General features: G+C 37.7%; 1 non-coding gene across 5 annotated transcripts; it reads right to left on the bottom strand.

The window, feature by feature from the left end:
- Positions 1-5,196: 5,196 nt before the first annotated feature.
- Positions 5,197-9,357, bottom strand: LOC114322773 (uncharacterized). 5 transcript variants are annotated; one of them, XR_014356671.1, is made up of 4 exons: positions 8,716-9,354; positions 7,321-8,017; positions 7,054-7,102; positions 5,198-5,408 (listed from the first exon to the last, which is right to left on the bottom strand). It is a non-coding gene; the product is annotated as an uncharacterized LOC114322773 (transcript). The 5 variants fall into 5 exon arrangements; XR_014356672.1 differs by lacking the exon at positions 5,198-5,408 and having other exon boundaries at positions 6,776-7,102; positions 7,321-7,782; positions 7,880-8,017; positions 8,716-9,347; XR_014356669.1 differs by lacking the exon at positions 5,198-5,408 and having other exon boundaries at positions 6,776-7,102; positions 7,321-7,782; positions 7,877-8,017; positions 8,716-9,342.
- Between the last annotated feature and the right edge of the window lie 2,284 nt (positions 9,358-11,641).

The raw sequence follows: 11,641 nt of genomic DNA, 5'->3' as shown, positions 1-11,641 counted from the left end.
TGTGTTCCTGAGATGAGTTAAAAGCAACCTGGAAGTTGGCAATTTTCAGAAGATCAAAAGAGTGCAAATAGAGGCATCATAAGGCACGGTAGTGGATTTTCAGGAGGACGCGACCGAGCATGCATCATTCACCATTCCGAGGAAGAGCTGTGGCAGCCTATTTTGGTTTCTTACTTAGTTGGTTTTGTAATTTAATTAATTTGATTAATTAGTTAAAGTTTTGTAATAATTAATTAGCTAAGTTAGTTAATTAGTTAATTTGTAATAATTAGTTTAATTAGCGTAGCAAGTTAGCTAAATTCATTCGGACCCTCCTCCGAGAGGGCGATGTTGTAAATAAGTGTGCATGTGTGTGATGCATGTCTTCCAACCCCCATTTCTTTCTCCCTTTTACTTAACCGCTTTCGATGGTTAGTTTAGGGTCATTTTCAATTAGCATCCTTATGCTTCGCATGCGTGCATCATTCATCTGTTTTGCATGCACCGGGCTCGGCACATCATACAAACTACATTGTATTTCAATACCAATTTGAATACATGTTATCAAGTCGCATTCACATGACATCTTAGAATAGCCGAGCCTATTGTAGCTACATTTTTGCCTGTGTTGCATTAGGCATTCTTGACATAACTAGGATCATACATTAATTACTAACTAGCTTCTTTTTTGGCTCGGAGTACACTGTGAGTGTTTATGCTTTAGCATCCTTGCATGCGTGTAAGTGTTGCCATGATAGAATGCTTGCCATCAGGCTAATTGTTTATGTGTTTAACTGCATGAATGCCTGTGGATGGAGGTTGGATTGCTTGAATTGGAACAATTCATCAAAGTGTGAGTTTTAAGCCCACTTTGCGGAGTGAAAAAATCATGTTTTCCTAAGCCCATTTGAGGGTGACAAATCCACATCTTAGCCTACTTGTAAGTAACAACTTCAAACCATTTCCGAAAAACAAACTTGAGATGTTTTGTTCCAATTTAGGCGATGTATTTTATACTTGTTTGCTGTGCGCATCACGTAGTAACCTAGCTAATAAACCAGAATAAGAACACATGCGTTTTCAAAAACAACATATCATGTTAGTAAAGGCCGATCCTTTGATCGGGCGAGCGGGGGTGCTCATTGCATGACCTTCCCCTCTCGTACCCAAGTTCCCGAGCCGAGACAATTTTGGTGATGACGGACACGTGGCCTTACGCACGAGTCAGGGTTTCCTAAATTTCCCCAAAACAAAATGTTTAGGTGGCGACTCTGAAATCTGGCAAAGCAGTCCATGTTTGACGCTTTTTGAGTGAAATCGATTTTCCAAAACGATTTGCCGGATTTGGACTCTTTGGTGATTTATCAGTTTTACATTGCACTTTGTGAGATTAGATTCAGAACCGTGACATGAGTCCAAACTGTAGTAACTAAAGAACAACGATTCACGCCCTCGCGCGCGGAGCGGAGTTCCGGGCGGTCTACAGTTTCTGGCGACTCTGCTGGGGATTTAGAAAACTTAACTCGAACTCATGATATGTTGTTTTGTTCACACTTATGTGTTTCTTTGCATTGCATTTTCATAGGTGTGCTTAAGTCACAGTGTTTGCCATCTGCTATTCCTGAAAGGTTTGCCGGAGGTTGCGTACCATAAGGCTGACTAGTTACGGGCTCTGCCACGATGGCAACACAAACCTCGGTTGTTACCGAGGCACCCTTTTTTACCATTCGACCTAGTGCATATCGGAATTCGTAGTGACCATTCCAAGCTAGGACATGTTTCTTACCCGAGTGTAGATTGTTTGAAACCGCTGTGTGCGTAGTAAAACCCTAGCTCCTAACAAGATAGGACAGGGAAATCCTACCCCTCCATAGGGGTGTTTTTGGCTCTCACTAGCCTGTTATGTGCTGTTAGGGTGTGTCTCTACAGGGATGTATGTATCAGTTGCAAGTTTGAGTATAGGCCTGAGTGTATCAGTTTGGTTCTGACTTTCGGCAGAATTCAGAAGAGAGTGCAGCCATTCAGCTATGCTCATATCCGTTCTAGTGAAATCAGGCTGAGATGCTGTCTGTTTTTTCTTTTGCAAGGTAGTCTTGGAACCATAGCTTCAGAAGGCTCCAATATCCCCCGAGTACATTGGACTTGTATTGATAAACTTTGTCAGGTCAAAATTGGTTCAAAAGCAACCTGTGTTTGCCTCACCCCCACCGCTTACAAGACGAAGGAGGTTCAGGCAGAATTCACCAGTACAGTTTCTACAACAGTCACACCTCAGTTCACCCAGGTCTAGTCTGGTCTCGGGACAGTTGTCTGGATTCAGCTCAGCACGAGAACGATCACCCATTCCCATGGCTCAGTATCCCCCAGCCAGTGTGGAAGAACAGATGCAGTACCTGCAACAAAAAATCGAGGCACTGCAGCAGGACGCAGTTCGTCAGGCTGAACTCACGGCCCGTCAGGCCGAAGTGATAACCCAGCTACAACAACAACAGGCACAGCCAGCTGCGAGCTCTGCATCTCATGCACCTCCCACGGGAAACCTGACACCTGGAGCCACTGCCCATACTGCTAATGTCCAAGAGACTCAGGGCAATCCGACAGAGCCAACCCCAGCGCAGACTTCTAAAGCTCATGATTATCAAACCGAAGCTCCCTTTGAATTTGAGGTTGACCCAACTGCACTTAAGATCAATAAACTGGAGAAGTTATTCAAACAAGCACAAGGAGTGAACTCTATCCCAGATTTAGAGGACGGGTATACTGAATCTGCAGTTACCTTACCGGAACGGTTTAAAATGCCGCGTATCGACTGCTTCGATGGCTCTGAAGACCCAATGGTGCACCTCCACCTGTTTTCTGAGATCTTGAGGCCAATGGGTTTGACCACAACGCAAAAGTTGTCTCTCTTCGGCCGAACCATGCCTGGGATAACCGCAATCTGGTATGCGAAATTACAGGACTCTGTGAAACAAAACTGGAAAAAGCTGGTTGAGGCCTTTATTGCTCAATACTCCTACAACACACAGATCGAGGCCACAACTTGTGATCTCAAAGTCACCCGCCAAGAGCCAAATGAGGGTTTCTCAGAGTTCGTGACAAGATGGAGAGCAAAGGCCTCAACGATAACTATAAAGCCTTCCGACAAAGATCAGATCAGGATGATTATTCAGAATCTGCATGGCAAGTTACTGCAAAAGATGGTCGTTCTACCTCTGTTTACCTTTCCAGCCCTTCATGAAATGAGGGTTCAAATCAAGGATGCCATCAGAAAGGGAATCTTTGTGGAAGATGATGAGCCTTTGCAGAAGAATGTTGTTCGCAGTTCCAATGCTACTACTGATGGTAGCACAACTGTGAAATGTTCAGAAGTAAACACTATCACCACTCCCCTCAATGGCCAAAAACCAACCACTTCAAATCGACCCCAAACCCGAAAGTTCAATCCTCTTTACATGAGTCTCTCTCAAGCTTTGAAGAAGCTGCAAGAAGAAGGGCACCTAGAACTCCTAGAACCCCAACCCCTTCCTAATCCTCTTCCACCAAGATATGACCTAGCTAAATACTGTGCCCATCAGCAACAACACGGTCATGATACGAACCGTTGCATCTGCCTCCGTCATAAGATTCAAGATCTTATTGACGAAGAGACCCTAGCTCCACCCAAAGGACCTCAGGTTAGTACTGACTCGTCACCTCCCCACCTCAACCTCATCCATACAGTACCATCCACCTTTGACCCCAGCATATACATCACCCCGACCCATCTACCCAAGCCTGAGGCGCGTGTAGATGGAGATGATTCTGATGGTGTTGGCTTCGTCTTGAAGAGATGAAGAAGCTAGTATAATCAATTCATCGAAACAGGAAAGGACGAGATACGCAAAAACCAACATGAGAAGGAATCAATCTACCAGACAGGAAAGAAAGAAAAAAAGAAAAAAAAAATGTGATGAAGAAGAAGAAGAGGAGGAGGAGGTTAGGAGAAAACCCTAGGCTCGAATACCGTGTTTGAATAGTAGAGAGAGAAAGAGGAAATAATATGTATTGTATTGAATGGATTAATACAATAGGAGAAACTTGTATTTATAGGCAAAGAAACTTAGGTGTACAAGAATACAAGAATTCTAAGTATAATAAAAAACTGCTAACAATATATAATCATGCATTGTTCCTTCTTTTTACATAGCATCTTGGGAAATTCTATAAAACACCTCCTCTTGGGGTGTGTACCATATCTCAATTATGATATTTGTAATATTTAATTATGACGTATTGTAATTTTGATTATTAGTTTAAAAAAAAAATTGGTGTCCAAAGAATTTTGAGGACATGCTGAATATTTGCATAACTAAAAATAAAAAATAAAAAAAATCTTACAATTTATTAACCAAATATGTTCAATATATATATATATATATATTAATGAAATATATTGATGAGAAGTACAAATTATTGTTTAAATTTTTATTTTTATTTTTATTTTACTATTGTTCCTTTTCTATTTATACCTTTTCTTTTTCTCAAGCGCTACTATCAATCGTCGCCCACCATTGCCGACAACTAGATGGAAAAGTTGTTGTAAAAGCACACAGATAAGTGGACATGTGGAACGGATAAGTGGACAAATAGGCGAACAAATAAGTAGGTCACTACAAAAATTTCGAGTTTTTGCGACGGCACGGTGCCATCGCTAATACTCTTAATGTCGTCTCAAAAACTTTTAGCGACGACAAATAACTTTTAGCGACGGCAAAGAAGGGGTCACAACAGAGGGCGTTGCAAAAACACTTTAGTGACGCCATGCCTTTTTTTTTGCGACGGTAATTGTTACCTTTTGCGACGACAATTTACTGTCGCATATTATATGTAAAAAAGTCCGACCTTTTGCAACGACATTGTTTTACCGTCGCTAAAAGTTTTATTTGAAACAACAAAAAATGCCGTTGCAAATTATTTTGTTTTTTTTGGACGGCATGGCCACTGCTGCCAATGGTTCTAATATTTTTTGCGACGGTGTGGTACTATTGCAAAAAAAAAAAAATTGCAATATAATTATTAAAAATATTAAAATTACCTGTGTTTTTGCAATGGTGTGGTGCCATCACCCAAAAAAAATACAATAAAATTATTAAAAATACTAAAATTACCTGTATTAAATGAAAAACAATTGAAAACGAAATCAATAATTGCATGATAATATAAAAATTCCTATATAGAAAAAATAATTTCTCCATAATAAAAGTATTCTTGTATTCATAATTACACATCAACAAAATTACTCACTACATAATGTTGTTCATAATTCAAAGTAACATAAACCAAAATTAAAAGTTTTGATCATCATTCTCCGTGAATAACAAAAACGAAAGTTAGTCGCATTCTTTACAAACATACATTCCACAAGAAGCAAACTCCTACTCGGGAAATATCTAAAAACAAAAAATTAAAATAATTAATTACAATATAATTATGTGTTAATATGTTAATTACAAAAAAACATAAAAATTTAACTACTATACAATTACAAAGATAGTTAAATAAATAATTTGGTTAGACCGAAATCCGGCTCTAACTCCCAAACCAAGAACCCAATTCGAGTCCCGTCTTCTCCCACAAGTCTCTCGTGCCTAGGCAGTCGTGTATGCCAAGTTTCATGCCACTTCGACGCCATTTGGTGATTTTGGGGCGTTAACACCTCGAATTCTAAGTTTCTTAAAAAACTAGTTTGCCTAGAGTAAAATCTAACCCTAACTCCCAAATTGAGAATCTGATTCGAGTTCCATCTTCTCCCACAAGTCTCTCGTGCCTAGGCGATCGTGTGTGCCAAGTTTCATGCTACTCCGATGCCGTTTGGTGATTTTGGGGCGTTAACACCTCGAATTCGAAGTTTCTTAAAAATCTAGTTTGCCTAGAGTTAAATCCGGCTCTAACTCCCAAACCGGGAATCCGATTCGAGTTTCGTCTTCTCCCACAAGTCTGTCATGCCTAGGCAATCGTGCGTGCCAAGTTTCGTGCTACTCCAACGCCATTTGGTGATTTTGGGACATTAACACCTCGAATTCTAAATTTCTTAAGAAATTAGTTTGCCTAGAGTGAAATCCAAACCTAACTCCCAAACTGGGAATCTGATTCGAGTCCCGTCTACTCTCATAAGTCTCTCGTGCCTAGGCGGTAGTGTGTGCCAAATTTCATACTAATTCGATGCCGTTTGGTGATTTTGGCGCATCAACACCTTGAATTCTAAGTTTCTTAAGAAACTAGTTTGCCTAGAGTGAAATTCGGCTCTAACTCCCAAACCGAGAACCCGATTTGAGTCCCCATAAGATCAATCAATTTCAAGCAGATAGCCTCAAATAACCAACTCACTTAAGTCATTATTGTAATTGATGATGAAAAATTAAATTAATTAATTTTTAACCCCACAAATATATTCATTGATAGCACTAGCATCCTAGACAAGAAAATGACTCTAAATGATACAAGCACATGCCTCTAAATGACTCTAAATGTGCTTGTGAAACTTCAATTTTGGCCAAAATTGCATCTCTCTCTTCCTGTTGACCAAAACCAAGTTAACATTTCAAAGATATGTTTTGACAACACAATAAGACATTTGCATATAAAAAACAAAGCAATCAAGGAAAAAATAAAGAACTCCAATGAAGATAGTCAGAATGGTGGATGGATGAGAATGAGAGATCTGGCTAGGACTACCACATCAAGGTAAAATGTGGGTGGTAGTAATATGTACTTCATGCGCAACATAAAAAAGAAAAAGATTCTCCTCAAATGACAATTTTATGAAAACATTAATATATATATCCACATTTCGGGAGTATCCATAAATGAATAAGAAGAAAAGAAAACCACAGTTCCTTTCAACATTAACGGGTTCACTACAACACTGTAGTTGCCACACCGGGAGATTTGCATAAAAGCAATTTAAGTAACTTCAATGGCACTCAACAAGCAGAAATTATCACCAGTTGACAACTCCAAACTCTAGAATAATGTAAATTCATGTAATAACTAGAGGGAACGATGTCCTAAAGAAGAAGGTTATCAGCAGCACACCTTATGTGAAATTAACTGAAACTGAAAATTATTGAACTCATGCCAATACCTGATACACGTAAGTTTGAAAACAAAGGAAGAATTAGCAAGCAAATATTTTGATAGACAAGTATAAATCATATAAAATATAAATAGCATGTTCTAAATAAACAAACTTTACAAACAGAATCATACCCTTAATAATCAGTCTAATAATTTAATACTTCATCGAAAGCCATTCAAATAGTGAAGTCACTTTACTGAGCAATTTCATTTGAAGAAACTCACCGCTCCTCTAACTCGTTAAAGCGGCTAGATTTTAACTCCAATTCCTTCAGTTCAGCAGTCATTTGAGCACACTGCTTTTCTGTTTCTTCAATAGCTGATTCGAGTTTTCGTTCTTCTTCTTCGATCTTAAATATGAACATTGTGAACCCCAAAATAAAAATATTTTCCATAAAATACTAACTGGTAGGGCATTAAGAAGAAAATACATTAATTGCATGTGTGATCTATTAAAAATATTCCATGACGGATTTCTTACCTTGTAAGATTGTGCAAAAATAGCATATACATCTACATCTAGGCCACCTTCACCTCAATTTCTTTAATGATATGAAAGTCGATTAATATATTTATAAAGGCCCATCAGTTGCCTTGACAAAATTGTACACTTCTATCTAAAGTTGAGTAGCCACGTACAAATAATTAGCCAACAACAGTTTTCCTTTAATTGAGGGTAAAATGCTTCTGCACATATTTAGTATAATGTGTTAATAATTTCCATATGTATATATATATAAATTTGATAAAACGTAAAATTCATCAATTTTATATAGCTTACCACCTCTGGTCGCATTGGTCATTTTACGCTTACTCTCTTGAAGCACCCATGTCATCCATAGCAACAGCACCAACATATGCCTTGTTCTTGCACAGATAGCTTACCACATGTGCCTGTCTAGACCATGCTGCTAAATGTAGTCTAGGGTCCAATCAAATTAAGGAAACAAACAAATTATAAGTAAATGCTAAAATATGAACTGCTAAAATTGAAAATACTCAACAAAAAAAAAAATTCACTGCTCTGGCTCTATACACTAAAGAACCATGAAACAGTAGAGGGCTGAAAAATAGCTATCAAAAACACATAAATAAAACCTTGGGCCCACAACCACAATATTAAAACTATGAGATCATCAATTACCTTTGCAATAGGATCAACGTTGGTCTGTTTCACACATGACCATACCATGTCAATCAATTTTTTTTTTTTTTTTTCATTTTATCTTCAATTGGTAATTTCTGCCAGTGAATTCATTTCTTAGTCTATCTTTTCTAATAACACCACCCATTCATCTCAACATTCTCATTTTAGTTTCAATCATCATTTGAACATATTGCTTCTTAGCTGCTTAAGGCCCTATACCATAAGACATAGCAGGCATTAATAGCAATTTAAAAAAATAAAATAAAATAAAAATTATTCACTCCCTCTTGATATATTCCTCCGTTACATTCATATTAGTCCAATTTCATGGGCAAATCTAACCCAAAATAACAAAAATTGTCACCTTACCCATCAAATTTTGCTCTTCATCTTTAGGCCAATTGAGTATGAAATTATATCAGTTTATCAATCCAAAATCAAAATTAGGAAAAATTGGGAGAGAATACTCATACCCTAACGAGAGGGAAAACAATGAGAATGAAAACACGTTGCAGAGGCTTCATAGCCGGCTTCGGAAGCAAGTAGGTACAAGCTGCGACAACAATAAACAGAGCCGTGGCACAACAACACAACTCCAAGTGTTCCCGCAAGAAGTCCGCTAAATCGGTCCACCTAATCATTTCGGCGAATCAAAGAAACGCTTCATGTGCCCTACTCAGCTTGGCATGGCCACCGTGATCGTGCTGGTGATGGTGGTTGTGACCGTGGTGATGATCATGATGGTGGTGGTGAGGATCGGTGGCTTTGGTGAGAGAATGGAAGTGGCGGAGATGAGTGAGAGAATAAGGAGAGAAGGGTTTGGAGAAGAGGGTTTGGGCGGGAAAGAAGGGTTTGAGATGGAGTGAATCGGTTTCTTTGCAGGTTCTACTTGAGTGATTCAGTGATCAAAAATTGGTGATTCCAACCTGGAGACGAATTGTTTCCATGGATGATGGGAAATAGTTTCCATGCTCATCGGCGAATCGCACGAAGATGAGTTGCGTGAAGGTGGGGTAGGGAGAACTTGGGAAAATGATGAATCGCACAAAGAAAGACATTAGAGTTGAGCCTGAAAAGAAAGAGAGGGAAAATGAAATCACAGAGATAGGGTTTTGTGGGAAATTTGAGTATTGGGAAATTTGGAAGGGAGGTAAAAAATTGAGATCCTATTTGGTTGATTTTCTTTTTTGAATTTTTAAAAATTGTTTGATTTTGATTTTTTTGATTTAATTTTTTAAAAATTGAGTTTTTTTTTCATGTTTTTTATTTTAATTTTTAGTGAATTTTTAAAATTTTAAGTAATTTTTATTTTTTTATATTTTTAGATACTCCTTACTTAGATGTATCTGAAAAGTAAAATATTTGTCCAAAATTTTTTTAAAAATCAATAAATGCACAAGAATACGAAAAATGCACTAAATTTTCATATATATATATATATATATATATATTTAGTATTTAGTGAATTTTATAAATATTTTTTTTCACAAATATTATATTTTTAAAGTGTATTGATGTGTGGTGTATTTAAAAATTGAAAAAAAAATGCTTAAAATATTAAAAAAAATTAGTGAAGACATAAAATAAAAATAAAAAAAGCACACATAATAAAAATTTTCAATTTCCTGAAAAATAAATACTGAAAATCTAAACCAAACAAACTGATCATATCCTTCGTAAAATTATATAAAATTGACAAGTATGGTAGTTTTGATTTTTTAAATTTTTTCATGAAACTAATTTTTAGTCTTTAAAAAATAAATTTGAATCAAGTTTCAGAGGAAGCGGCAGTAGTGGCGAAGGTGGTGGATAAGAGGTGATGGTGGTGGTGGTAGCGGCGGCGGCGGCGACGACGAAGGAGATTAATAGTGAAGTTGTGGTAGTGGTAGAGATGATAGAGTGGCGATGGTAGATGAGAGGTAATGGTAGTAATAGTGGCAGTAGTGGTGGTTGTGGTAGAGTGGTGACGATGGTGGTAGTAATGGTAGTCATAGAGGTGGAGTGGCAACAATGGTAGTAGTGGAGTGACATTTGCAATAGTGGTGAAGGTGGTGGAGGAGATGGGTAGTGAGAGAGAGATGAGTGAGAGACAGATAGAGAAGAGAGATAAAAAAAAAAAGAGACAGAGGGATAGAGGCAGAGTGATGAGTGAGAGAGAGACGAAGTGGTCGCTAAAAGTGCATTTTCTTACAGTGGATCGATAAATCGAGAGGGAGCTCGGTAAATAGAGAAGAGATGAGGGAGAAAGTGAGCAAGGCGAACACAATGGGGAAGAGAGAAAGAGTGACAGACAAATAGACAGACAGATAGAGAGAGAAAGAGAGAGGGGATAGTGATGAGTCTGAGAGAAAGAGAGAAAGAGATAGAGAGAGAAAGACAAAAAAAGAGAGAGAAACAAAAGATGAGTGAGAGATAAACAAAGAGAGACAAAGAAAGTGAAAAGAGATGAATGAGAAAGAGACATAGAAAAAGAGAGAGACACAGAAAGAAGAGAGATAAGCGAGAGAAACATAGAGAGAGATAGAGAAAAGAGAGATAAGCGAGACAGACAGAGAGAGAAGAGAAATTAAAGAGATAGAGAGAAGGGAGACAGAGAGAGAAGAGAGATGAGAGAGAGAGACAGACAGACAGACAGGCAGAGAAGATTGATGAGTGAGAGAGAGAAAAAGAAGAGAAAGAGAGAGACAGAGAGAGAAAGAGAGAGAGAGAGACAAGAAGAAGAAAAAATAGGTGAAAAGAGAAATGTTATATCAAAAGAGTAAGACGACGTCGTTTTTTTTTAATTTTTTTTGTGATAGAAAAATACCGTTACATTTATTCAAACCATTTTGCGACTATATATATATGAAGCCGTCTCAAAGCTACACTATTTTTTTTTTTTGCAACAGTACCTATTACAGTCGCAAAAAACTCACCTTTTTTTTTTGCGACTGCAGCTGGTGCCGTCGCAAAAACTCTATTTTTTCGCGACAGCAATATTTGCCATCGCAAATACTCTCCTTTTTTTTGCAACAGCAATTTCTGTCGTCGCAAATACTCTTCTTTTTCGTGATAGCATTTTTTACCGTAGCAAATACTCTCCTTTTTTGCGGTAGCATTTTCTACCGTCGCAAATACTTTCTTTTTTCGTGACCGCAAATTGTGCCGTCGCAAATGCTTCCGTCTTTTAAGCCCAGTTTTCCTGTAGTGGGTGGACACATGGACATATATATGTATTTTGATTTTTTAAATTGTTGTTGTCCTTATGGACAGAAAAAAATAAAATTTGGGGCAATTATCATAAAAACTTGAAAATTTAGACTTCGGGCCAAGCGCCCACCATTTTTTACCACTAAACACAAAGGTAATTGATCGCACGTATTTTTATTATTGTGATTTTACTACTTTTATGTCTAGTAA

This window comes from Camellia sinensis, chromosome 15, assembly GCF_055761805.1.
Source record: "Camellia sinensis isolate YWXY chromosome 15, ASM5576180v1, whole genome shotgun sequence".
Taxonomy (NCBI): Eukaryota; Viridiplantae; Streptophyta; class Magnoliopsida; order Ericales; family Theaceae; genus Camellia; species Camellia sinensis.
This window is presented reverse-complemented; position numbering and strand designations above follow the sequence as displayed.